Genomic DNA, 26,575 nt, shown 5'->3' with positions numbered 1-26,575 from the left:
ATTTTTTCTTTCATTTCCTGATTTTTGAAATTTTACCCTCTTTTGTTTACCATAAACACAATCTTCACAGAACTCTAAGTCCACTTCTTTCAAACCTGGTAGAAGCTTCTTTGTTTGAAGGATTTGCATTCCTTTGGCAGTCATATGCCCAAGTTGGTAGTGCCACACCGCACTGTCAACTTCTGTAGTTGTTGCACAAGCTGAAGGTTGCGTGCTAACAGTACACAAGTAAAGTGTACCGACTTTTTCACCCTTGGCAACCACCAAAGATCCCTTTGAGATCTTCCACCATTTGTTTCCGAATGCAATGTTGTGACCTTCATCATCCAATTGTCCTGTAGAGATCAAATTTTTGCGAAGAGAAGGAACATGCCTAACATCTTTAAGCTTCCATTCATTTCCGTTAGCAGTTTTGACAGAAACTGTACCTCTGCCGACAATCTCACAAGCTTCATCATCTCCCAAGTATACATACCCCCAATTACCTTTGGTGTAGTCTTGGAAATGTTCCTTGTGTGGTGTCGCTTGTGATTTGCATTCCTTTGGCAGTCATATGCCCAAGTTGGTAGTGCCACACCGCACTGTCAACTTTTGTAGTTGTTGCACAAGCTGAAGGTTGCGTGCTAACAGTACACAAGTAAAGTGTACCGACTTTTTCACCCTTGGCAACCACCAAAGATCCCTTTGAGATCTTCCACCGTTTGTTTCCGAATGCAATGTTGTGACCTTCATCGTCCAATTGTCCTGTAGAGATCAAATTTTTGCGAAGAGAAGGAACATGCCTAACATCTTTAAGCTTCCATTCATTTCCGTTAGCAGTTTTGACAGAAACTGTACCTCTGCCGACAATCTCACAAGCTTCATCATCTCCCAAGTATACATACCCCAAATTACCTTTGGTGTAGTCTTGGAAATGTTTCTTGTGTGGTGTCGCATGGAATGAAGCCCCGGAAACTACTATCCAGGAATTAGACACATTGTCTAATGAGAGAATTAGAGCATCTTGCTCTACTTTACCTGCCACATTGGCCTCCGATGTTGGCTTGTTGTCTTGAGACTTTGTCTCCTTCTTCTTCTTGGACCAGCAATCCTTCTTGACGTGGCCCTTCTTGCCGCAGTTCCAACATTCAAGAACTGACTTTGTGCGTGACTTGCTCCGCCTTGAGCGATCACGACCCTTTTGGTTTTTGAACCTCTCCTTAAGTCTTCCTCTTGTTTCCACTAATAGTGCAGCACTTGATGATTCTCCTGTGCTTCTCCTTCTCATTTCCTCGCTTAGGAGAACACCCACAGCATCATCAAACTTAAGAGTATTTGTGCCAGAGATAGAATTACTTACAGCCATCACAAGGCTGTCCCAACTATCCGGTAGAGATGATAGTATAAGGAGAGATCGCACTTCGTCATCGAAATTGATTTTCACTGATCAAAGTTGACTTATGTTTGTGTTAAAGTCATTTAGGTGTTCTTCAACTGAACCATTCTCTGCCATCTTTAGATTGAACAAGCGCTTCATAAGAAATACCTTATTGGATGCCGATGGTTTCTCGTAGAAGTCGTCAAGTGACTTCATCAAGTCCTCCGTGGTCTTCATCTCCGAAACATTGAAGACCACCGTTTACGCCAAGCTTAACCGGATTGTTCCCAGTGCCTTTCGATCAAGGACAATCCATGCTTCATCTGCCATTGTTGCGGGCTTCTTCGCAAGACCGCCTAGTGGCAAATAGAGGTCCTTCTGGTAGAGATAGTCTTCAATCTGCATCTTCCAATGTTGGTAGTTTTTGCCGTTGAGCTTCTCAATCTTGAGCTTCCCTTACTCCGCCATAACTCCCACTCAATTCAAGGAATCCTTTCCTTGAGATAATTTAGCTACGAGCAAACCTTGCTCTGATACTAGTTGTTAGGAAATAAGACGTAGCTAAATAGATAATTGAGTAGATTACTTAATGGAGAGAGACAGATTTATATACACGAGATTATAGAGTAGAGAGAGAGAGTACACACGATATACGTGGTTCACCCAATGTGGGCTACGTCCACGGGAAAGCAACCACTCAATGGCTTTAGTACTTCAAAACAAGAAGTAGTTTACAAAGGGATTATACCCTTAATGGAGCAATCCCATCTTGCTTCACTCTCACCACCTCACACTCACCTTGTTGCATCAACTTCACACTATGAAATGTGTGTAGAAATGGCCTCCTTTTATAGTCCAAAAGGGCTGCCCTCTCTTATGAGAGACAGCCATGTGTAGCTGCCCTTGTGCGATTAAGTCCAAATCGAACCCTCCAATCTGCCCATGTGTGGCCGCCCTTGAGAAGACAAGTCCGCTTTTGAATTTGGCCACCGGCCATTGACTTCCGACCACCGGCCATCGGCCATTGACTACCGGCCACCGGCCAACCGACCGGTTGTTTTCCGACCACTTTCCGGCCGCCGTCCGGCCATAATATTCCGGCCATAATATCCCCGAGGCCTTTAAAGTTGCCCCTGATTCTTGTCCGTGAAAATTTTGGTTTCCGGTGAGTGATTTTCCTTCACGCACGATGGCTTCTCCTCATAATGGGGGCCTTACAAATGTGCGCTTTTACCACAGAAAATTACAAGGGTAAATTAGGCTCCATACTTAACAAGCTCACGTTGTGTTCTATTATCCAAAACTTACAAAAATTGACTTGTATACCTTAGCCAAGGTTTCTATGGTCAAAAGTAATAATTTGGGAGCTCTAACTAAAGATAGGTTGATACAATCTGCAAGCTTGTAGCCACGGTTCATCAATTATACTATTTATCTAGAAATTAGGAGTTACAACATATTATATTTATCAATATAATAAGCATTTTTACAATAAAAGCTCCGAAAAATGTTATCCAAATTAGCTTGCTGCTAACATTTCTCCTCTCCTCGACTGTGTCGTCCCTTGCCATAGGTTCATGGACTGAAGTAGTCTTCGGGTTGATGGCTAGCGAGGCGGTCTTTAAGCTCATGGAGAGTTTTTTCATATCTGATTCGTCTTTCTTTGTCTAGGACTTGCAAAAACTACATGGTGACTCTGTTCTTGAGTTCAAGGGCTGAATACCCAACAAACCTTGATATAAGGTTGCTGATCACTAGCCCAAATATCTTCATTTTCCATGTGAAGAAACCTGTATAGAATACCTCTTCGAATGCCAACATATTACTAGAAACATACATCTGGCATAGAAGCCATAGAGGACTTCTTCTAAAGGTTGTCCACTTAAATCATAGACCTTTGTTGCCTTCAAGGAAAGACATCCATGGTGCTCCTGCTTGCTCAGGCCCGTGAAAATTTTGAATGCAGGTGAGCAGCATTCTCCAAAGCTTATAAATCATTGCACATGAGAGGTTAGGGAGGCTCTTGAAGAAGGCCATGGAGCTCATTACGGTTTTCACAATGTATTCTTCAATTATTGGTCCCTGCTCTAGAGCTAGTAGTTGTGGGTAATTTAGCCATGCTGGCCTCTTCTTCTTCAGTGCATCGTGTGCCTATCATGTCCTTACCCTTGGTACATGAGAGAATGTTGGGTCCTTCTGTAGGGCTACAGGTGCTCTTGTGAATAGAATTAGGTATCTAGAGTGCTTGTTCAACCAATGTTTTCTCCACTTTGGGTGGATATCATATGAGCCTTCTACCTGCATATCCTTGTAAAGTCTTTCCTTAACCTGCAGTAGCTCCACCTTTATCAATGGGTAGGGTAGTGATTGCTGATGCCATTGAGCATTGATTTGGTTGGGAGTGACCTGAGTTACATTTACTAAGTGGAGAACTCTCAACTGCCAATCCATTTCTACTTTCCATTCAGCATTTGCTTCTTAGACAATCTGCTCTTCTAGTGCATTTTCCTTAGCTTTAGAAAGCTGGACCATTGGCACTTGTTTGGATGCAGTGATTGGTACTTAAAAATCTGACTCTCTTTCCAGCTCTTCTGACATTTGTTTTTCCATATCAGCAAAAGAAACGGATGGTATGTTGATGGTTGGCTGTTCGGAGGTTCCTGCCTCATCCTGAGTTTCTGTTTGTCCCTCTCTTAGCAGCTGATTGACAGTCTTCAATTCCTCTATTTCCTTGAGCAATTTCTCTTCTCTTTGGACCCGCATCAATGCAAGGTCTTATCTTTGCGTTTGTTCCAGCTTCAACTCAAGTTCAACGTTTTTGTTCCTCTTTTCTAAAGGCTTGTAGACTTCATTTGTTCCCTTGATTGAGGCTATAGCTGGGTTTTCTCTTATCTGTCTTAGAAATGCCGCTTGATAATTGGTCCGCTGCTTGGAGTATTGCAAAGGGGCATTAGCTACATCGAGATGCACTTGGATCTTTTGTAGTAACAGAGTAGTGGTTTAAAGTTCATTGATTACTTCTGTCAATTGTTGATCTTTGCTTTTGCATGCATTGGATAACTTTGTCAAGAGCTCTTCCATCTCTTTCTGATGTTTCTCCTTTACAATCTGGTGTATTGCTGCTTCATTTTTCAACTCTTTAATCTGTCTTTGAAGATATGCAATGATGTTCATTCTGTCATCTAGCTCTCCTTGTAGAGCATCAATAACTAGTTCTAGCTCTTTAGCCTTGGCACTACGGCTAAGTGTTGATGTCTCATCTTGTCTGTCATTAGATGCATTTGCCTTGCATACTCATTGACCTGCATGATGACTTCATCATTGGTTTCCCAATCTTCAGGTTCTACTTGGGGTTGTTTAGAAGTTTGGGATGTGTCGGTTTGTGGCTCTTTTGTTGGTGCAGTGGCTTTTGCATGTGGCTATGGAGGTGGTTCTATGTCTCCCCCTTGAGGCTTTGTAGATGCCTCAACTGCTTTTGCTTCTTGAGTTGTTGTAGAGGAAGGTTCTGATGCAATTGTTTTGCCTTCCTTGGGTTGTTCAAAATTTGCTTCATCCTATTGTTTAGGCTCTTTTTCCTTTGCTGCGTCATCTTCCTTAGATTTATCCATTAGTGAATAGCTTGGACTCGGCATGGGTTGATCTTCTTATTACGTAATTGGTGAAGAGGGTCGTGGAGACATCTCCTCGTGTTCATGATGTGACTCGCTTTGTTTAGCAGTTTTCGCTTGTCTCTGTTGCTCAGCCGCTTCTTTTGTTTCTTTTCTTTGACCTTCTAGAGCTTCCTTCATCCTTAAAGCTTCGGCTTCCTCATACATCTACTCAAGAAAATCTTTGGGATCCTCTAGAACCTTCTTTGCAAGGTTCTTGGTTCTTGGTCCCTTTAACTCCCTTGAAATCCATTTTTTGGGGTCTTCACCTGCAGCTTGGTGGCTCCTTTCGTTTTTTTTTTCTCTTTCAACTCTAGCCTTCTTTTACTCTGGATCCTCTTGGTGAGCTGCCACTAGTTTCTTTCTCATTGCTTCTGTCCTTGCCATGTTTTCTTCGTTATCAGAGCTTACATTGCTATGGGCTTCAGGGGAACATTCTACAAATTCCTCATCTGATTTGTATACTCTCTTTGTTGATCGGGTGGTCCTTGGAGAAGGTTGAGCTGACACGATCCAGGTGTTCTGATCGGGGGCTAGCGGCAAATTTTTGGCCATTCCAATAGCATGATATGCTATTCTTGTTAGCACTTCTGGAGCACCCAGATATGTGATCTTTTCCTCTTTCTTTGTGCCCTTCAGTGTTGTAAGCACATACTACGCGGCTTGCCTAGTTGTTGACTTTAATACTTGAGTGAAAGTAGTTGCAACTGCATGGTTTGGAGTTGTGTACCGTGGCGGTCTCTTTGATAGTAAGTGGAAATGTTAATGATAGAGGTGAGTTGGTTCCTCCACTTGCCTTTGGATGAGATAAAAAAATGTGGTAGCAGCAGTATCTTTGGTAAAAGTACCCGCTGTCTTTTTATCTCTTGCCCGCATAGTCATACCTTCTGTTGGCAACTTCATTGCCTCGTACACTATTTCTTTAGTGATCACCACTTCAACCTTTTGCCCCTATTGATCCATGATTTGGGCCGATCCATCTTCTTTAATCGTGGATAGAAATTCATATGCTTTGTGGAAATCCACTATGCATGGTTCTTGGTCATAGAAATATCGAAGCCCTAGCCTTCTTTGGGCTTCCTTGGTATTTGGCTTTTCAGCTACACCATAAACCTCCTTAGATAGCATTTGCAATTCTACTGGTGTCCTTCTTCACTCTTGAATCTGCCAGTGAAAACCGTTGTGTTTTTTTCTTGGAGCTGTTCTTTAGACAAGTAGGTTGCTTTTGATGTCTTCACTTAGCTTGGATCTAACTCGTACGGTGGAAACTCCTGCAGCTTATCTTTTTGGGGCATCCTTTTCTTTGCTTTCTCAGCCGCTTGCATTGCCCCTGTTAAGTGAATACAATGTCAAATTTAGAAAATTTTGCAAATTCCACTTTGAAATGCCCTGAGTCTGAAATGCTAGAAAATAATTTCCATTTTTCTTCAGATCAATTTTGGAGCATGCATAGATGCATAAAAACATGTAGAGATCAAAATTATGCAGTTCAGGTAAAAATTATAACAAAATTAAATCATCACGATTATTAACATCTAGGGATTTTTTCTAACTTTTTGCATTTTTGACATCATAGGCTTGAAACATATGGCATTTAGGTACTTTGAGTGAAGTGTGGGCTCATTTGAGTGCACTGGGTGGAAATGGTGCCAGATTTAGGCCTTTCGACTCTAAAACAGTAGATATAAAGAGATTTTGAGTTTTTAAGATCCAAAGTTGCTCAAACTTGATTTGTGGGCTTGGGACATCACGTTCTTTGGTCCCCATAATGTCAAAATTGAAATTGCACCCATTTTGGCAAAAAAGTGAATAATCGCAATTATTAACTTTTTCATCAATTTGTACATTTTTTGTTGCAACTTGGTTCTAGGCATGATGTAGAGTCTGTGTGTGAGATATGGGGTGATTTGGATTAAAAAATGTGACAATTAACTCAAAAATTAGGTTGAAAAGACTTTGGTGCATTTTTTGACAAATTCAGAGTTTTTCTTGATCATTTTGGCTCATATATGACATGTGGCATGTAATAAATGTGTACAAGTGATAGGTGAAGTGAAGGGATCAAATCCAAGCCAATCAATCACAAAAGAAAATAATCACGATTATTTATAGCAATCATTGTTTTTGCAAGAGTTGATAATTTGATGACCTAAACATCTTTAATACATCTAAACCAAGTCCAAAAATGTATTTGGTAAAGTTCGGTCATTTTGGCATCACTTTGTACTCTTGTTGACTCTGAAATTACCAATTTTTGTGACTACTTGTCATGTAGAGTCGGTTCATCACTTTTGAAGCTATGGACTTGTTCGCTACATAGTCCTGGTGCTACTCGTCCAGTTCTGGCCAATTCAAAGTCAGTTTGACTTCATATGTCAAATTTGACACTTTGTAGCCTTTGAGCTGTTTTCTAGCTATTTGAGAGCTTTCCTTGACTATTTCCATGAAACCATCTAGGTACATTGTGTATAGACCCAATCTATAAGCTGTCCATGGGGTCAAAATCCAATTCTGGCATATGACAAAAACCTACATTATTTATTTGGGACCCCCTCGACCCTTGCCAAATGGTCATCTGGTGATATGAAAGTGTTCTACTATATCGGGGCATTCTATAGTTCAAGTCTCGTCCAATTCGGTTGAGATGACTAGCTGCTAACGTCACTTTTGTGTTGTAGGACTTCGTTTTGGGTTTCTAGGGTTTTTTCCTGAGCCTAGACTTGCTACCCAACCATGTAGAATTATTCATTGATAAGCTTAGAACTTACCCATCATGTCTAGTGTGAGACGACGCTGTAAATGGACAATTGTAGACTCCAGAAATCGTGCGCGAAGAAGGCAGAAATCTCTCTCCTCCAAGAGTGAGTAGTGGAAATGAGGTGATTTTGGGCTCCCTTAGATATCTATACTCAAACTTCCCAAACGATTTTTTCCCAAATTCCCCTGTTAATCCTACTAGGCCGTGAAATCTATGTTATACTCAAAAATTTCTTCAATCGGATTCCGTTAGCTCATTTTGCAAGAATTTGCAAAAGTAGGCCTTGGCGGCCTAATTTAGGCTTCCCGCTTCCATTTGTTGATTTGATTGAAATTTTTTGTGCATGTCGTCTTGTCCTTCCAATCATCAGCGTATCTTCAATTCTCCATCTGAGTTCATTTGCTATTTATTATTAACTTTTGACCTGTTTATTGAAAAAATCAAATAAAAATATAAAATGCCATTGAGAAACATTGCTCTATTGTTTTTTGGTGGATTTCATCATTTTTAAGTCCCAATATCAAGAAAAATGATGAAAATAACAAAAAATGCCATTTTTAAAGATTTTTCGTTAGTATATACACTATTTACACTCATCGGGGAGATGGTATCAGTTAAATTTCCCCGGTTGATGATTTTGTAAGGACAATACTTTCCAATTTGGTACTGCCTTGTACGTGCATATCCATGAGATTTCAAGAATCATTGTTTCATTCATGTGTTCATTTGGTAAGCATATAATCCGATGAGGGCATGCACATCCATGTACTATCACATTTAAGTTGACTACTCCCAATGTCAGTGTTGGGTTCTTGTTGCATCCTTTGATAGCCAATATTCCAGATGTCAAAGACTGATTCGTTTCTTTCTTGTACGTGGAATAACTGACTACATTTACTCGAGCTCCTGTATTGGCCAATGCATTTGTGGTATGATTGTTAAGCTGTACGTTGATGCGAAGATCCATTTCATATAACCATTCATCATCTATTGACACTGTATCCTTCTGCAATTCCCATACTCGTTTATCTAGTTCGAGAGTGTTGATGGGGGTAGGTATTTGTTGATTTTGGAGAGCAACTTTCCTTTTGAGTACTCGAAGCCAAGCTTTTTCTTGTGCTTCATCAATGACATGCTGTCGTTTCATCTTTCTCTATTTTATTGCATGCATCTTTTCTAGCAGTTCATTGGTTAGTGGCAAATTGTACTTCTTTAAATGGTATCTACTAATCCAATTACCCATTGGTTCATCATCTAGGGTGGACAACTTAACTGCTCCACTTGGGGATACATCTTCAATGATAAATGGTCCGTTTCCCTTTTTCTTAAACTTGGGAATGTGTTGTTTAAGGGAGTAGACTAAAACTAAGTCCCCTTTTTTGAAGATTTTTGTGACTAGATGGGAATCAAAAAAATGCTTTTGTTTTCGTTTTTGTGCATATATGCGAGCTACAGCTATTAGCCTTTGATCATCAATATTTTCTAAATCTTCAAGCCTCTCTGACAATTCATGTCTGGTCCACTCAAGATCCTTAGCTACCCTTAGTGTCGGTAGTAGAAATTCTATTGGCAGTATGGCATCAAGACCATAAACAAGGTTAAAGGGTGTAGCATTTAAAGCGGTCTTGAATGAAACTCTATAAGCCCACAGTGGCATGGAGATTCATTTCCCAATCGGTTCGTCCTTAAGTAACCACTTTAGGTAATACCAAGCTAAGAATTCTATTTGTGTGCTCAGCTTGTCAGTTTGTTTGTGGATGACAGGGAGCCGATTTGTTATGGATGACCATAAATTCATTAAGCAGATACTCAATACCTCATTGAGGAAATGAGTTCCCCTATCACTGACAATTTCAATCGGAAGTTCATATCTTGTGAACACATTCTCATACAAGAATTCGGTTGTGGTTCTGGCATCATTCTTTTGGGTTGCTTTAGCTTCTACCCACTTGGTCAAATAGTTTGTAGCTACAATGATATATTGAGCTTGGGTTCTATAAGCCGGTGGTTGTCTTGGCCCGACAAAATCTATACCCCATTTTGCAAAAGCTCTAGCCCCCATCATCATTGGCCTTAAAGTCATGCTATCTACACGGGTTGGAATTTTTGCTCGTTGACATGCATCACACCTTCAAACATATTCTTTGGCATCTGCAAAAAGTGTTGGCCACCATATGCGTGCCATTAAGATTGCTCTCATGGCGATTTTGCTAGAAAAGTGACCTCCAACTAATCCAGCATGTCCTTGTTCTATAATGGGAATATATTCACATTCATTTGCACAAAGACGCAGATGTTGATCCTTCCCTCTTTAATACAATCGGTTTCCAATAAGAGCATACTCTCTTGCTTAAGTTTCAATTGCTCTTTGGCGGCGTTTACTCATATCCTCAGGAAATGTTCGGCTTGATAACTAAGTAACTAGATAGTTATTACACTTAGGAATGAGTGATATTTAGAAAAATGTCACATGAGGTATGGGTGCTTGTTTCTGGCATTGAGGATATTTTTTTACAAATGAGTGAACGTCACTCCTCATGGTTGGCCAAAATACTCCAAGTCTCAAAATCCGTTGCATAGTTTGGTCTTCCGCATAGTGAAGTCCCACTACGATAATATGTGCTTGACTTAGGTATTGGGTTTTGTCTTTAGGTTTAATACACAAAAGAAATATTCCATCCCGATTTTTGTTGTAGATCCTTCCAGCTAGTAATTGATACATAGCCGATTGCCTGATTAATTTGGTTGTAGTAGGAAGTGGTATTTGCGAATCCACTTGAGCTATGGTCATCAATGAAACCATATTTTTTTGACCATTGGTGTATCATTTCCATGGAGAACAAATATGCATCTGGTACATCATCCTCTACCCCTTTCAATGGTTCTCCTTAAATAATCCTTGATAAATGATCTGCTCTTTAGTGAGTGGTCCCCTTTTTCACAATTACAGTGAAATCAAATTCCAAGAGAGTAATGAACCATCTCACTATTCTTCCTGTGTTGCATGGCTTGTTGACCAAGTACAATAAGGCTTGGTGGTCCACAAAGAACACAAATTTGTTAGCATAGATCATTCCCAATTCTTCCTTTTCGGTGGTTGTATAGTTTTTCTCTGTCATATTCAACTGTCTACTAGCATAAGAAATAGGAAAATCAATTTTTACATCTCCTTGTTGAGCTAGTATACACCCAATGGAAAAATTGGAAGCATCTACATGTATGTGAAAATTCTTATTCCAATCTGGTCCTTTCAATATTGGGGCTGAAGTGAGAACTTGCTTTAGCTTCATGAAGAATTATTCGCACTCATCAGTCCATTCAAAGAGTGTAATTAAGTTGTACATGGGTTTTGCAGTTATAGCGTACATGTAAATGAATCATTTGTTATATCCACAATGTTCCATGAAAGCTTGAACCCCTCTGACTGTTGTCGATCTAGGCAATTCAACAGTAACATGAATTTTATCCATATCAGTAGCTATGCCATTTTTAGACACTATATGTCCAAGAAATTTTTCTTTTCTACCCATAAATGTGCACTTTTTAGGATTTAAGTAGATCCTATAAAGTCTACGTTTTTTAAATACCTTTTTGATGTGTTCTAAATGATCAGCCCCAATTGATGAATGTACACATAGATCATCCATATATACTTACAATAAATTCCAAAGATATTTCTTAAAAGCATGGCTCATCAATCTTTGAAAGGTGGAAGGAGCATTAATTAACCCAAAAGGCATAACCCAATAGGCAAAAATACCCCATTCAGTTGTAAAGGTAGTTTTGCGTTGATCTTTAGGGTCAACCAAAAGTTGATTTTATCCTGAAAAGCCATCTAAAAAGTTGTAAGCTTCTTTTTCTGCAACTCGTTCTAAAACATGCTTAGTGATTGGAAGAGGAAAGTTGTCTCTAATGGTAGTTGTATTCACTTTCTTGAGATTGACACACACTCTTAATTTTCCATTTTTCTTGGGTACTACCACAGTTGGAGACACCCAATCTGTGTGTTCAATTTCATAAATGAATTTGGATTTCTTGAGCTTTTCTATCTCTTCTTTGATCTTTTTGGAAAATGTTTCTTATAAGTATATGGCCTCTATTGGCTTGGTTTCACATCATCTCTCATAGGTATGGTATGCTGACAAATTTTTGCATCAACACCCTTGAGATCCTTATAAAATCAAGCAAATATATCTCGGTATTCTTTTAGTAATCTTAACAAAATCTCTTTTTCTTCTTCCACCAGGTCGTTTGCAATGGAGGCAGGTCTAGGCTCTTCTCCTAGTTCAGCCAGATCTATCTTTTTTGCATTTTCAGGTCCTTTGTAGGACTCTTCCTGTTTTCTTAGTTCCCTGACAGGTTGTTCCACTATGATCTTTCGGTCTTGGAGAGTATATTCCTTGTAATGGGATGGAACACTTATTACATCCTTACCTTTCTCCTCGGTGGTTTTCATTTCCACGGTGTACATCTCCTTTAGAGATTTCTTTAACTCTTGATATTTATTTTTCCATTCAACTCGTGTCATGGTTGAATCCTTGTCCTGGTATTTAGGTTTTGCTTGAGTTTCCTTTCTCATTTTTCTGGTATTTTTTGCTTTTCGTATGAAGGATAGCTACCCATGATTTTTTGTTTGACACAATCATGTGGATCTATCAGACTGATGGCATGGGTTTAGATTTCAAGTTTTTGGTGTCTCTTTTTCTTCTATACCATTTTTGTCTTCTTGGGTTCTGGCTTGGAAAGTCAAAAAACTTTTCCTCCCCTCCTTTCATGAGTAGTTTAGCTCTCACATATTCTTTTTCTGACCCTGAATCATCTGAGGTAGCTGAACTTTTTTCTAACTCGTCTGTTGCATCATAGTAGAGGTCTGAAAAGACCTGTTGAGCTTTCATTAAGTCCTTGGGTTTTTAAATTTTTGTCTTCAACGTGAAGGTTTGAAATCATTTATATGGGAATTATGTCATAGCCATCCTCATTGCAAAATTGAGTAGGCATAGACGTATTTACACACACATCCATTGTTGCTAAAATTTGAGTCCACTTAAATGGCTCAAACAAATGCTCCAAAAAGGATTCAGGTATATAGACTTCATTTGTGCAATCCATTTCTAAGATACATTCTTCTTGTTTTAAGCTCCCATTTTCTGAGGCTCCACACATCCAAATAGGTATGTCTTTGTTTAACCAAGATGGAAGCTTTGTTTCAGTCGAAGAGACTGAGTTAAATTCTTGTATGGGCATTTTCATGACATCTCTATAAGTGTGATCTTTTAGATTAACCCTTGTTATTGATCCCACTTGCTTCAAGTACACGTAATTGTTTCCCCAATCTTGAATGAGTTGTACTTGTCGCATGAAAGGTCTTCCCAAGATGATTTCATAATTGGGTTTCTTTCCAAAGTCCACTATTGCAAAAGTGTGTTGATAATCAATTTCACAAGAACTAACTATCACTTTTTCAAGCAGTCCTAAGGGTTTTTCGATGTGTCCACCATCAGCCAATTGCAATTTCATTTGAGTTTGTCTAATGGCTGGTTTTCCCCATGATTCCCATACTGCTTTCGTGGCTAATATGGCTATGCCTGTTGCACTATCCAGTATTGCCATGGTTTCTATATAATTATATATCACTGGAAGGGTTGTGTTTCCTTCTTCCCCTTCGTAGTATTCTCCAACTTTGTTCATTGGGAAGGATTCAATCTCTTTGTTATCCAATTTGTGTTTCAATTTTTTGCAATTAGCTATGTTATTCCCACTTTCTCTAGAGTTTTCTGTAGATCATTCCATAAATATGGCCTGATTTTTAATAGTTCTACTAAGGTAAGAGTGCATTGAATGGGTGTAGACATGTTTGAATGGATGTTATCTACCTCTAGGGTCTATTCCGCTCTTTTAATCTGAGTGGTTTTACACACTATGGATTCATCTTCGTTATCTCCCAAGTAAAATGGTAGTGTTTTCAAATCTCCCAAGTAGAGGATAGTGTTTTCAAAGTCATTGGTTTAGACATTCTTGAAGCTTCAGAGCTGCAATCCCCATACAAGGATTGTACATCCATGTTCATATCAGGAGATAGATTGTCTAACGAAACTTCCTCTATAGGAGCTGGCTTCAAAGTTAAGCTCCCATCATTAATCTCTCTAACTTTTTCCCATAAGTGTCCTCACCAGTCTTCTTCCACGAACGGAATTCCATCTAAGGCATCTTCATTTCCAGGCACTATAAGTTCTGGCTTTTTAGTTTCAAGGTGGGGTTCTCCCACCACTTCGGATTTCTCTTTACTGGTTCCTACCACAAGCTCCTCAAGTTTTGCTATACTCTCGATCTTGGGTTTTTGTTTTTCCAGCATCTCTTGAGTAATCCTTATCTGACTATGATAAGCTTCAAGATTAGCTGCTTCTATATCTGGAGAAGGATAGTTTTTCCATTTCTTTTCCATGTTTTGGCCTGCTTTAAGTTCCACTTGGTAAGCTTCCAAGGCTGCATTGATTGGCTCAAAATTTTTGTCTACCAAAATTGATCCTCCAGATTTCACCGGGTGGTTTCGTTGATTTCACTTTCATTTTCTTTCACTTTTTCTTCGAATAGTTTCTTGGCTTTCTTCTCAATTTCAGTCCTTTGTTTCTATTTCTTATCTCATGCCTCTGGCTTCTTCTTCTCTTGGTCATTTGAGAGAAAATGTTAGTATTCTCTGAGTCATCAGAGGAGTTATGTTTCTTTTTCTTAGCCTACGCTCTGATGGTTACCTTGATTGGAACAAAAGGTTCACTCTACGATGAGCTACTAGGTATAACTTGGACTACGTTCATTGTTGTTTTACCCTTGTTTAAAGGATTTTTTGGACAATCTTTAGGGAAGTGTCCTCCCTTTTTGCAACATTGTATACAAAAAGCTTCAACTGGCTTAATGTTCTTGTCAAGATCTAGGCATTCATTTTTTCAGTGATCATGTGCACCAGAATTATGACAATTTTCAGTTCTTGGCTTAATCATGAGTCCTACCATCAGAGGTCTCTAACACCTTGATTAGCTATATAGTACATCGATGCAAGCTCTCATGTAGTATAAGTTGCAATTTCTTCCATTGGTGGTGGATGTGAATTATATATCTCTCCTTCTATCATTATTGTAGATGGACTAGGCTCAACATAGGGTGTAATAGGCACAAGGGCTTGTTTATCTTTGATTCCCTCAGAATGTATGTACTTTACCGGCACTGCATTCTGTCTAGGATATGGAGGTTTTTGACCCAGCACGGATTGAGGTCTTTCCATACCCATTGGTGGTCTTTGAGTTGGGGTCATATTAGGTTGATATTTGTACATGGGTTGTCCTTGTGGCCTCATAGGCACATATTAAACATTCCCATCATACTTAAGTCAGTAATAGCACTCATTGGTCTAATGATTGGTCCATTTACCTTTGATTGACACCATTTTTGGGGCATAATTTGTTGTCCTTGTTGAGATATCCCTTGCCTTGGTCCCCTCATAGGTGCTTCTTGCATGTTATTCATCATTTCATTCATCCTTATGAGCATTTCTTCTATGGTTGTAAGCGGTGCTGCAGTAGCTCTTCCCACTTGTGCTGGTTTGGTGAATGTTGTTTTCTCACTTTGATTATCCTTAGGGACATCTTCTTCATTGAAAATATCACAATTGTCTCCAAGTCAACGGCATCCGATACACACTCTTCTAGGGTCATATGTTTCTTGCTATACAATATAGGATGAAGTTCTTTGTTTAGCGTCCCTCTAGAAACAATGATACTATTTTTTCTTCTGCAGGTATTTCTAGTTTTGGGAATCTTGCAACGTACTGCTTCATTCTAGTTGCACAATCCCTAACAGACTCACCTTGTTTCTGTTTGAAGCTATAGATTTGAGCTACTGTATTATGTTTGATCCCTGTTTTGGAACATGCAGCTACAATCCTTGAGCTAATCTATTTAAGTCCATGATTGCCAATGATTTTTCTTCTAATGTCATTCCAAATCCCTCAAATTGAGTATGGAAATCAAAAATGTGTTCTGCTCTTAGCACTTGCTTAAAGCTTGCTAACTCGTCATATGGATCCCCAGATCCACTGTATTTTGTGACCCATTTTGAAAATCAACTAGTCTGACACGTCTATTTGGTTCAGCTCCCGGTCTCCTCGCAGTTGGTCTTGTTTCGAGTCCTTCAAACCAATCTGTTGGAAATAGTGACTCATGTAGCCCTGGACTGCCTTTAGTGTCACGCGGTTTTCTTTGTGATGAGGTAGGTTCGGGTTTTTTAACATTGCTCCCAAAAGATCTCTTGTGGAGTTCCTCTCTTGGAATAGTTTATGGTCCTTGGCCCAATATCTAATCTCTTATGGAATACCCTTGGTATTTGGTTCGTTCTACCTCATCAGGACACATCATAACAAAGCTATTGTTATAACAATCCCTAAATAGGTAGGTTGGTAGATATGTTGAACCCTTGTCTTTAATTTTGAAGATATAGATGATCTTCATGAGTGTTAATTGTCCTAATTTGGCATGAGAATTCCATAGAAGATCTTTGACGTTTCTATCCTCCCACCAATAGACTCCGATTCTAGGATTATCCATGCTAAGCCGTTTCAAAGGCTTCAAATCAACTTGATCGTATCCCTTGAAAGTTTGTGGTCCTTCTTTTGCTACCATATCTGGAATTATGGTATTCACTTCTAACCCCCATTTGTCTATCACATCAGGGTTTTCAACTTGCAAATACTGAGTCCCGCTTTTATCCATATACATTTTTCCTTGTTTGTTTGCCCTGATTTCCTCTTTAATCTCTATGTCATGGTCATCAATGCGAATGGCATACTCTTTATTAGGATCCAGGTGAACCTGAGCTCCATGGCCATTAGTCTCACAAAATGTGAGTATGTGCTTATACTGCATTGTCGCTCCGGTTTCTGAATGAGTCAAATAGGAAGACATTTCAGATGTTGATTCTGAAAAAGTGTCTGAGACTTCTTCAAAGATAGTGTCCAAGTGATCGCCTTGATTCACACTCTCTTCGGTGGATACTCTACTAGCGGTCTCTCCAAATATACCTTGATTTGCTAGTATACGACTAGCTCTAAGGTTCATGTAGACTGTGAAGCCCTGGATAGAGTACTTACCATCGGATTGACTTGTTATGAATTTTTTCCACTTAACTTGATTGCAAATCTTGTCAAGCTTTCAGTTCCTTATCTGCAACCTGATTCATGTATCAGTGTTAATCAAACTAGCTATTCTTTCACAACGATTGTACATTTTTTTGCTAACTATTGTGACTGGTCTATGTATATCACTTCAATTTGAGCTACGTGAGTTAGCAATTGAGACTTTCAGATTCTACTTTTGCAAAAAGCCAGAGGACTAATCTACAACCTAGAAATTGAGTGAACATGTACTAAGTTGGATCCGATTGAACCCAAAATTGATCGGTGGTCTTGTATTATGTTGTTTTAACACTATACAAGCTCAAAAGTCTAAAATTGTGTCTCTGTGTATCAAAAGTAAATAATCGTGATTATTTACTTTTCTCTATTTTCTCCACTTTTTGGCTTGTTTTAACAAGTATTCAACTTGTTAAGGTCTCTGGACAAGTTTCACTGAGTTTGAACAAAATTTGTTCGAGTTATTAACTGTTTTGTGTCCGCACTCAGTTTTTGTAAATCTGGCTTAAGTCTCACTTTTGTGATCCAAATTCCACCAAATTTGATTTGTGTGGTCTACTTGATATGCTTAACCTTGTGGTATACTCAAATGTGCAAAAATGTCTAATTTTGTAGCAGATATTTTTGTGCAACTTTTTGCCACAATGTTGATACACAGAATGGTTAAGCAGCTCAACTTAAGCTCCATAGTCAAGTTTCATCAAGTTTGGATAATCCTTGATCAAATGGTCAATTTTGTGTCTGCAGACTGACTTTATAAATTTGGCCAAAATTTTCACTCCAATGATCCAAACCTTGCCAAATTTGATTTTTGGGCTTAATATAACATGCTAAAACTAGTGGTATGTTGGGTTGGTCAAAAAAGTTGAGAAATTTGACAAAAGTAAAAAATCACGATTATTTACTTCTGACAGATATTTGCATCTTTTGGGTAAACAAAGCATGTACACTTGTTTAACACTTCAATTACATTGTTTATCTGGAAAGTAGGAATTAAAACATTCTTGATTTATCAAAATAATAAGTTTTTTTACAATAAAAGCTCCAAAAAATGTTATCCGAGCTAGCTTGTTGTTATAAAAATTTATCTACAAGATTGAACACACAGATTCATTGTCCCCGATTGTGGTAGTACCCAAAAAGAATGGCAAATTGCATGTTTGTATAAACCTCAAACAGGTAAATCTGCCACCATCAGGGACAACTATCCACTACCAAACAAATCATGTTATTGAGAGAGTTGCGGGGAAGAAGGCCTATAGTTTCTAGATGGGTTCTCAAGCTACAACCAGTTAACCATAAAGGAAGAAGATTAGCATAAGAAAACTTTTGCAATAGAGTGGGGCATATTTGCATACTGGGTAATGCCTTTCGTCTTGACCAATGCACCTGCCACTTTTCAAAGGCTAATAAGTCATGCATTCAAGGAATATCTCAAACAATTTTTAGAGATTTGCATGGATGATCTTTGTATTCATTCTCACTTGAGAGGTGATCACATAAAGCATCTAGAGAAAGTCTGGAAAAAATGCAAAACTTACCATATTTGCTTAAACCCAAAAAAATGTGTCTTCATGGTAAGACAAGGTAAAATTTTGGGCCACATTGTGTTCAAAAACGGAATTTCCACAGATCAAGAAAAGATACAAATAATTGCCACACTACTGAGACCAATAAAAATGAAAGAAGTGAAGGCATTTATGGGTCATTACGGGTACTTAGGTGATTCATATACATGTATGTTGTAATAGCTAAGACATTGTATGCCCTCATTGCTAAATTTGAATGGACAGAAGAATGCGAGCTGGCTTTTCACAAATTGAAGCAGGGATTATTTTTGCTCCAATTTTTTAAGCCCTTAACTGGAGCAAGATCTTTCACGTTCATGTTGATTCATCAGCCTATGCCATAGGATGCATATTAGCCTAGCCAGGAGAGAAGAAAGTGGATTTTTCCATTTGCTACTCTAGTAGATAGTTGAACAATGTGGAGAAAAGTTATACCACTACGGAAAGAGAAGGTCTAGGAATGATATATGTTGTCAAAAAATTTAGACATTACCTTCTTGCAAACAAATTCGTTTTCTTTGTGGACCACCAAGCACTGTTATATCTGGTAAACAAACCTTGCAACATTGGCAAGATTGTTCGCTGGTTTATACTATTGCTTGAGTTTGATTTCATAGTAGTTGTAAAAAGGGGGTCTATACACACACACACACACACACACACGAGCATATCATTTTTCGAGACTCTTCCATGGAGAAGCACCTGAAGGTATTGATGATGATCTTCCTTATTTGTACCTATTTAACATTGAAATGGTTCCGAGATGGAGTGAAGAGGTCATCCCTCTACTCACAATTGGATCATTACAGGTAGAAAGACAACCATCAAACAAGAAATCTCTAGCTTTTAGTCAGACGACTGTACAAGCACGGTAAGGATGGGATCTTGAGACTATGTGTACAACCAGATGAATATGAATGCTACCTCAAACATGCTCGTATACAAAATACAGGGCTTCATAATGGAGAAACGTGAACATACCAAAGACTAAAGAGACTAGGATTCTACTAGAAAAACATGGAAAACAATGTCCGTACTTATGTAAAATCGTGTGATATCTATACGAAGCGACTTCTAGGAGGACATGCGACCCTGTTTCGAGTAGTACAAGCATCCAAATGGAGTACTCACATAACCGAGTACTTAAAAAACCAAACCTTCCAAGGGAGATGGGGTAAGGCAAGAATGAGAGCTGTAGCAGGAGAAGCAAAACATTATCTTCTAATTACAAACCAATTGTACAGACGAGGAAAAGATGAACGATTAGGATTGTGTGCTATAAAAGGTGAATATTTCTTTATCCTAAAACAAGCACACTCGGGCCAGTGGTGGGGACATTTTTCTACTGATAAAACTACAAAGTTAGTACTTTACTCAAGCATATGGTGGCCAACCCTGTTTAGGGATGCAGAGGCCTATGTCAAAAGATGTGATGAATGTCAACGCACAAAACCACTAGTATGAAAAGATAAAATGCCATTACGGCCAATGATGGAAGTGCGCACTTTTTCCAAATGGGTCATCAACTTTATTGGCCCCATCATACCTCCTGCATATAGGTCGCACGCACAATACATCATAGTAGCACCAGATTGCATGACCAAATGGACGGAAGAAAAGGCAACATAGAAAAATGATGCAAGGACTTAGGCTCAGTTCCTTTTCGAACATAGTTTTACCAGATACGATCTACCCATTGAAATAGTGAGTGATAGAGGAACACACTTTCTAAACAACATCATTGAAATCTTACTTGATGAATTCATGGTGATCCATCACAAATCAGCACGCTATTACCCACAAGCTAACGGGCAAGCCGAGAGTACCAATAAGATCCTATACACCAAAATAGTCAGCGACACAAGAAATGATTGGGATCAAAAGATACACACTGTATTATGGGCTTACAAGGTAGCTTTTAAAACTTCCATCCGGACCACTCCTTTTAACCTTGTTTTCGGGATTAATGCAATTCTACCCATGGAATTCTTAGCTAAAACATTACGGGTTGCAACACAATTAGGATGGATGGGGCATGAGCTATGAGGAATCCCAAATTTCGAGCAAGTGTTTCTGAGCTAATACAAAATCGAGCGACATCTAGCAAAGCACCTTGAACATATCCATGTTATAAAATTGATGCAGCTCATGATCAAGCAAGAAAGCATATTCAAAAGTATATTTTTTATGATTTTTAACTTCACATATGCATCTTCTCCATCATCTATGTTTACGGCCTCCAAACATCACTTGTGCTTCCAAAATGTCAATGGATGCAAATATACATGGTCTCCCATAGGCCATCTACGGCCAACTTTCCAAAAACCAAAAGTCACGTAATAGTTTTGAAGAGTCAACTATCCAAAAACCAGATAACTCTTTTGGTATGTCAATTGATTAATATCCATCTCTCTCTCTCTCTCTCTCTCTCTCTCTCTCTCTCTCTCTCTCTCTCTCTCCCCCCCCCCCCCCCCCCCCCAGTCAAAGACTCAAAGGTCATTTTCATTGATGATAGACACATGCGAGTATGAATGTAAAATCCCTACAAAATTCAAGTCCTAAAAAATATCACTTAGTTCTTGGATATCTTTGTGGTCTTGCTAAATGCGACTATAACTAGAGCAACTTCAACACCAATAGCTCTTCCCTTCTTGCACCCTTCCTCTAACAAATAGCCTTTCCTTGGGCTCTTTGATATTCAAATTGATTTGAAAATGTATTCTTACGTGACTTTTTAGCCTTTGACATGTGTATACTCTCCACAAAGAAGTCAACGTAGAACATGCATGCATCTCAGCCACAAGACCTTGGATGGAACCACACTTCATCCTTGTCTTATAGTAAATATTGGCTAGATTCCAAATTACAAAACCATCTTTGATGATGTTGGTGATGTCTTGCCATACTGAAAGTGAATTGGCCAAGGAAATCTCATTGACCTCATTGGGATTGGACCATCACACATTTGAGAATGCTGGCTACCAGGCACTTCTGCAACTTGAGAGAAACCATGGACTTCACGCGAGGTGACACTCACTATTCGCCTCTCTCTCTCTCTCTCTCTCTCTCTCTCTCTCTCTCTCTCTCTCTCTCTCTCTCTCTCTCTCTCTCTCTCTCTCTCTCTCTCTCTCTCTCTCTCTCTGTGAATGGACACATACTTAGGCCTTGGCTCTGATTCTATCGATAGAGAGTACGTGGAATGCATCTTGACAATGGGGACCACTAGAATGGTATAACCTCTCTATCACACAAGTGTGGTAGATTTGTTATGCCATTTCCCTCTTGAATAACAGGTCTCGAGTTCAACTTTCCTCGTCCGGATAGATCTTTAAGGTCACTCGGGATAGTTTCCTACGACGTTCAAATTCTTGTGTGTGTGGGTGTTTGGGTGTGCTAATAAAGAGGAAAATGGTATAATCTTTTTATCACCGAAGTGAGGTAGATTGGCTATGCCATTTCCCTCTTGAATAAGAGGTCTTGAGAACAAATCTCCTCGTTGGATAGATCTTTAAGGTCTCTTGGGATAGTTTCCTACGAAGTTAAAATTCTCTCCTTCTTCTTCTCCTTCTTCTCCCCCCCCCCCCCCTCTCTCTCTCTCTCTCTCTCTCTCTCTCTCTCTTGACTTCATGCCACTTCTCACTAATTATATTAGTATTTTTTATGGTATGATTTAATGGGTTTTTTCCCCACTTATATCATTGTTACTGTTCCAGGGTTTATTTTTATGCAATGCAAAGCTCTCTCTCTCTCTCTCTCTCTATAATATATATATTTAAATATACGTGACTTGCGGAGGTCAGCGGAATGCATAGGAGCTCAATGTCGTGATGCTTGTTGGACCTCATGCACCAAGGAGGAGAGCAGCAGTAAGAGGATTCTCAAACCTGGCATCATTGTCATACAGTAGCTCCGAGAATTTCCACAACATCAGCAGCAACACCATCATCAAATATCTGTGCGAGAAAGGACACCTGGATGAAGCTTTGGAATCTTTCCTCTACACACCTAGAAACTCCCCTCTTGACACATACCTTGCCCTCTTGAAGGCTTGGATTACCAGACAATCCCTGCCCATCACCCATCTCACCATGCAAGTTTCCAGCTTTGCGCTGAGAGAGAGAGAGAGAGAGAGAGAGAGAGAGAGACGTAACGAGCGAGAGAGAGAGAGAGAAGCATCTGCCCCGCTGTTGTCTTGCCAGCCAGCTGCTTCTCCTTGCTGGCGTCGAAGAGATAACCGTCCAAGCAAACTACCTGTATCCATCCACGCCGGCGTGGATGGCTACAGGCAGTTCATTTTTTAGATAATTACCAAAATACCCCTTTAATTTGTGGAAATTCCTAATACATAGCTAATATTATTCGCTCGTCTTTTAAAACATTCAATAGATGGGTATATTCCACGTTTTACCCCCCTCCCCCCGCCCCGCCCCCCTCCTCTACTCGATCTGAGCCCGCCTCCCTTCTTCCTCCGCTTTCTCCCTCCTCCCCTACCTCCCTTCCCCTCCTCTCCTCTTGGCGCACAATTTCTTCCCCACTCTGCTTCCAAGACACCTTGCCTATAGAGAGTGCTTTCGCTATGCACGCACATACAGAATTGAAGCGAGGAGGGAGAATATGCATGCGAGAGAGAGAGAGAGAGAGAGAGAGAGAGAGAGAGAGAGAGAGAGAGAGAGAGAGAGAGAGAGAGAGAGAGAGAGACGGCCTTCACTACCACGACAGCATTGAGGGAAGGAAAGAGAGAATGGCCTTCGCAGGATTCTGTGCATGCCACAGAGAGGGAAAAACGTGGTTTGAAAAAACTTTGTTGCGCATGCGACAAAGAGAGAACGAGAGAATTCACACCACACATGTCTGCAAGGAGTCGCCTCCCAAAATAGAAAGGGAGGGGGGGAGAGAGAGAGAGAGAGAGAGAGAGAGAGAGAGAGAGAGAGAGAGAGAGAGAGAGAGAGAGAGAGAGAGAGAGAGAGAGAGAGAGTCGCTACGACTAGAAAGAGGAAATCTGTAAAAGATTATGCATATTTTTTTATAAAAAAAAATTGAACCACCTACTACCTTTCAAATTAAAAAAACTCCCAATGCCACAATGGTACATACTGGCTCCGCTAATATTATATTCATCGGGTACTCATCAGATTCCAGTTATGTGTTGAGATCTCTCTCAAGAGAGTAAAAGGTGGATGAGGAGTTCGAACGTGCGACATAATTATGGTACGACCTCACAATGTTCTCGTAGCCAACACAGCATGCAATAGGTGTTGCGATGTTGAGCACAATTTCCTGCATATAAAAAATAGCATGAACCTCTTGCGCTCCCATAGCTGCCAGTTCCTTGCGTGACGGGATGCAGAGCAGCTGGAGCATGTGGCTGGAGCATGAGCAACCGAATTCGCCTCGCATCTCCCCCCTCGCTCAGACGTTTGTCTGCAAACTTCGACACCTCCCATTCAGCTTCGAAATGGATCTCGCGTGATTCTATCGTTTTTCCAATTTTCCCCAGCTGGGTACCCAACTAAAATAGATACAAGGGTATTTTGAGACTTTCCACAAATTAGAGGGGTATTTTGGTGATTTTCCCTTTATTTTTTGAACGATCATGCCAATGTTTGCATGAGTGACGGGTAAGGATTTCCATTTCACGCTGGCGCGGATGGCTATAGGCAATTCCATTATGCACCAAATAATTTCCTTCTTACATGTGGCACTCATACAAGGAAAATGAAACAACCCCGCTACCTACTTGTAGAAACTCATAGGTAAAGATTTCCATTAGAAACTTGCATGTAGCCATTCGCACCGGTTTAGATGGCTACAGACACTTCCATTATGTGCCAAATAAATTTCTTGTCACATGTGGGTACTCTTACAAGGCAAGTTGAACACCCTAGCTAACACACATGGACAGTGAGCCGAAGAAAATGAAGGTCTCATCTGACTATAAAGTGTTCATGATGCTTCCTCGTGATCTAAAGTTCAAGACATTTAAGTGCCATTCTTGCCTCTAATAAAAGGAATGTCTTTTTCTTCTCGAGGAGGTTTCCCTGAACAACAAACATCTCTTGCAATGTAGCTTCTTGCCATAAGTTGTGCACACACATAAAATTGGGCATGTCCAAGGAGCAGACATATGTGACACGACCCAAAATCTTTCATTCACATTATTTGAATGATGATAGATGTCTTGTTGCTATTCTAATGTACTTGCTTACTAAGACTTTATTTGTACCCCACAATGTCAACTTAGCTGATGGCTAGAGACACAACCATTGCAAGCATCATTGCGAGCACTTACACTAATTAAATAGCAATAGCGGGATATTAATCAATTGACACACCAAAAGCTACAAATAAGACCTAATTTTAATGACTTAAGTTGACCTCATATGGCATGATTTTCTCATAAAGAATTTCATGTAGTCATCCATGTTGCACTATGAGAGATCGTGGTGTTTACCCTGGGCCATTACCGCAAAACAAGAGAGAGGAATTCAAAATGAGGAGAGAGAATTCTTTCTGTTGTTCAAGCAGCATTTTACCGCGTTTATTTCCACGATTATTGCAGCGCTTATTACCGCTAAGGCCATAGACCCCCTTCCCCCTCCCTCTCCCGCGGGTTACCATTTAAATCCAATACAACTCAAAATGTATTTACACACTACAACTCCTACACTCTCCAGAATGCTTGCTCACTTCACTTAATCTCTCTTTTACTCTAAAAATTCTATACATAAATCATTGAACTCACAACAAAACCATTACAAATACTATTCATAAGCCCATAACAAAACATTTGCAAATTAATCATATACTACACCAAGTGAAAGAATGGAGAGTTTTATTAATTCTCATCTTGTATAAGATCTCTACAAGCACTAGGATCCATATTTAGACCCATAGTATTCAAATCAATAAACAAGTTTAGAGATTCTTCCTCCTCTCCATCACCTCCTGTAGAATCATCATCGCTTTCTCCCTCTTCTTCCTCCTCAAGATGACTATTTGCAAGGCTTGGCTGACCTTCTTTACCTTCTACTACATCTTCCTCTGCATCTTGTGGTGATGGTATGATGGGATCAATTACTGGCTCAATGTCCATCTCTGCAAAGATAGATCTACCCCGCGGAGTGACTGGAATGATATACCAAAGTCTTCATTGATATATACATGGCACATAAAAGACCTGTACGTCACACACAAAGAATAATCTGATATACATATATTAAATTTTTAATTTAACTTTAATTGCACATAGCCTAAATTACCTGCTCGCAACTACTAGGATACACCAAGTTGTCAATTTTTCCCCGATGGAATTGGGTGGAATCCACCATAATGAGCCCATTTTCATGTCTTTTGACCTCACCCGCAAACCATCAGCACTCAAAGAGGAATTTGTGAAAAGATCTGAAATCCACTTTGATTATTCTCTCTATAGTACCACAATATCTGACCTCATCTGTTGTTGTGTTAAAGTTTCCCATCACGCCACAATCATTAGTGGTCCGACGCTCATCTATCTTGCGGGTGCGGAAATGTTGGCCTTCGGACCAAATGGAGTTGAAAATGAGACCCTACAATCACAATGCATAAGAGTTTACATCGCATTTCATTAAGTGATTTGCGTACATGCATACATAACATATACACACTCACCTTGCGCAAGCATCCTCGCGTATACTCCCATTCTTTAGGGCTTATTTGTTCTCCTTGTGCTTTGGCATTGGTCATGGCATTATGGATCCACTCTACTTGAATCAAATCAGGATATTTTGCAAGATCTTTAGAAAAAGGAGGTGCACGTCTACCTCCATGGGACCTCTTCCATGCATCTCTATCCCTTTTTCTAGCTGCACGGGCTTCCAAGTACATATTGATCCATTTGGTCATGATAGTGGCATTGAGTAAACAGTAGTTGTTGACTATGGCATGAAACTCTCTATCCATGACCAAGAGTGAGCCTTTTCCACTGGGAATGGTTGAGTGCTTCCTAGGATCCTCTTCTTCACTCCACAGACGATGCAATGATGGATCCATTGTGATGCGATACTGTGAGACATACACAAATGCCTC

The sequence above is a fragment of the Adiantum capillus-veneris genome, chromosome 6 (genome assembly GCF_014529385.1).
Source record: "Adiantum capillus-veneris isolate H3 chromosome 6, ASM1452938v2, whole genome shotgun sequence".
Classification (NCBI taxonomy): domain Eukaryota; kingdom Viridiplantae; phylum Streptophyta; class Polypodiopsida; order Polypodiales; family Pteridaceae; genus Adiantum; species Adiantum capillus-veneris.
Note: the sequence above shows the minus strand (reverse complement) of the source record.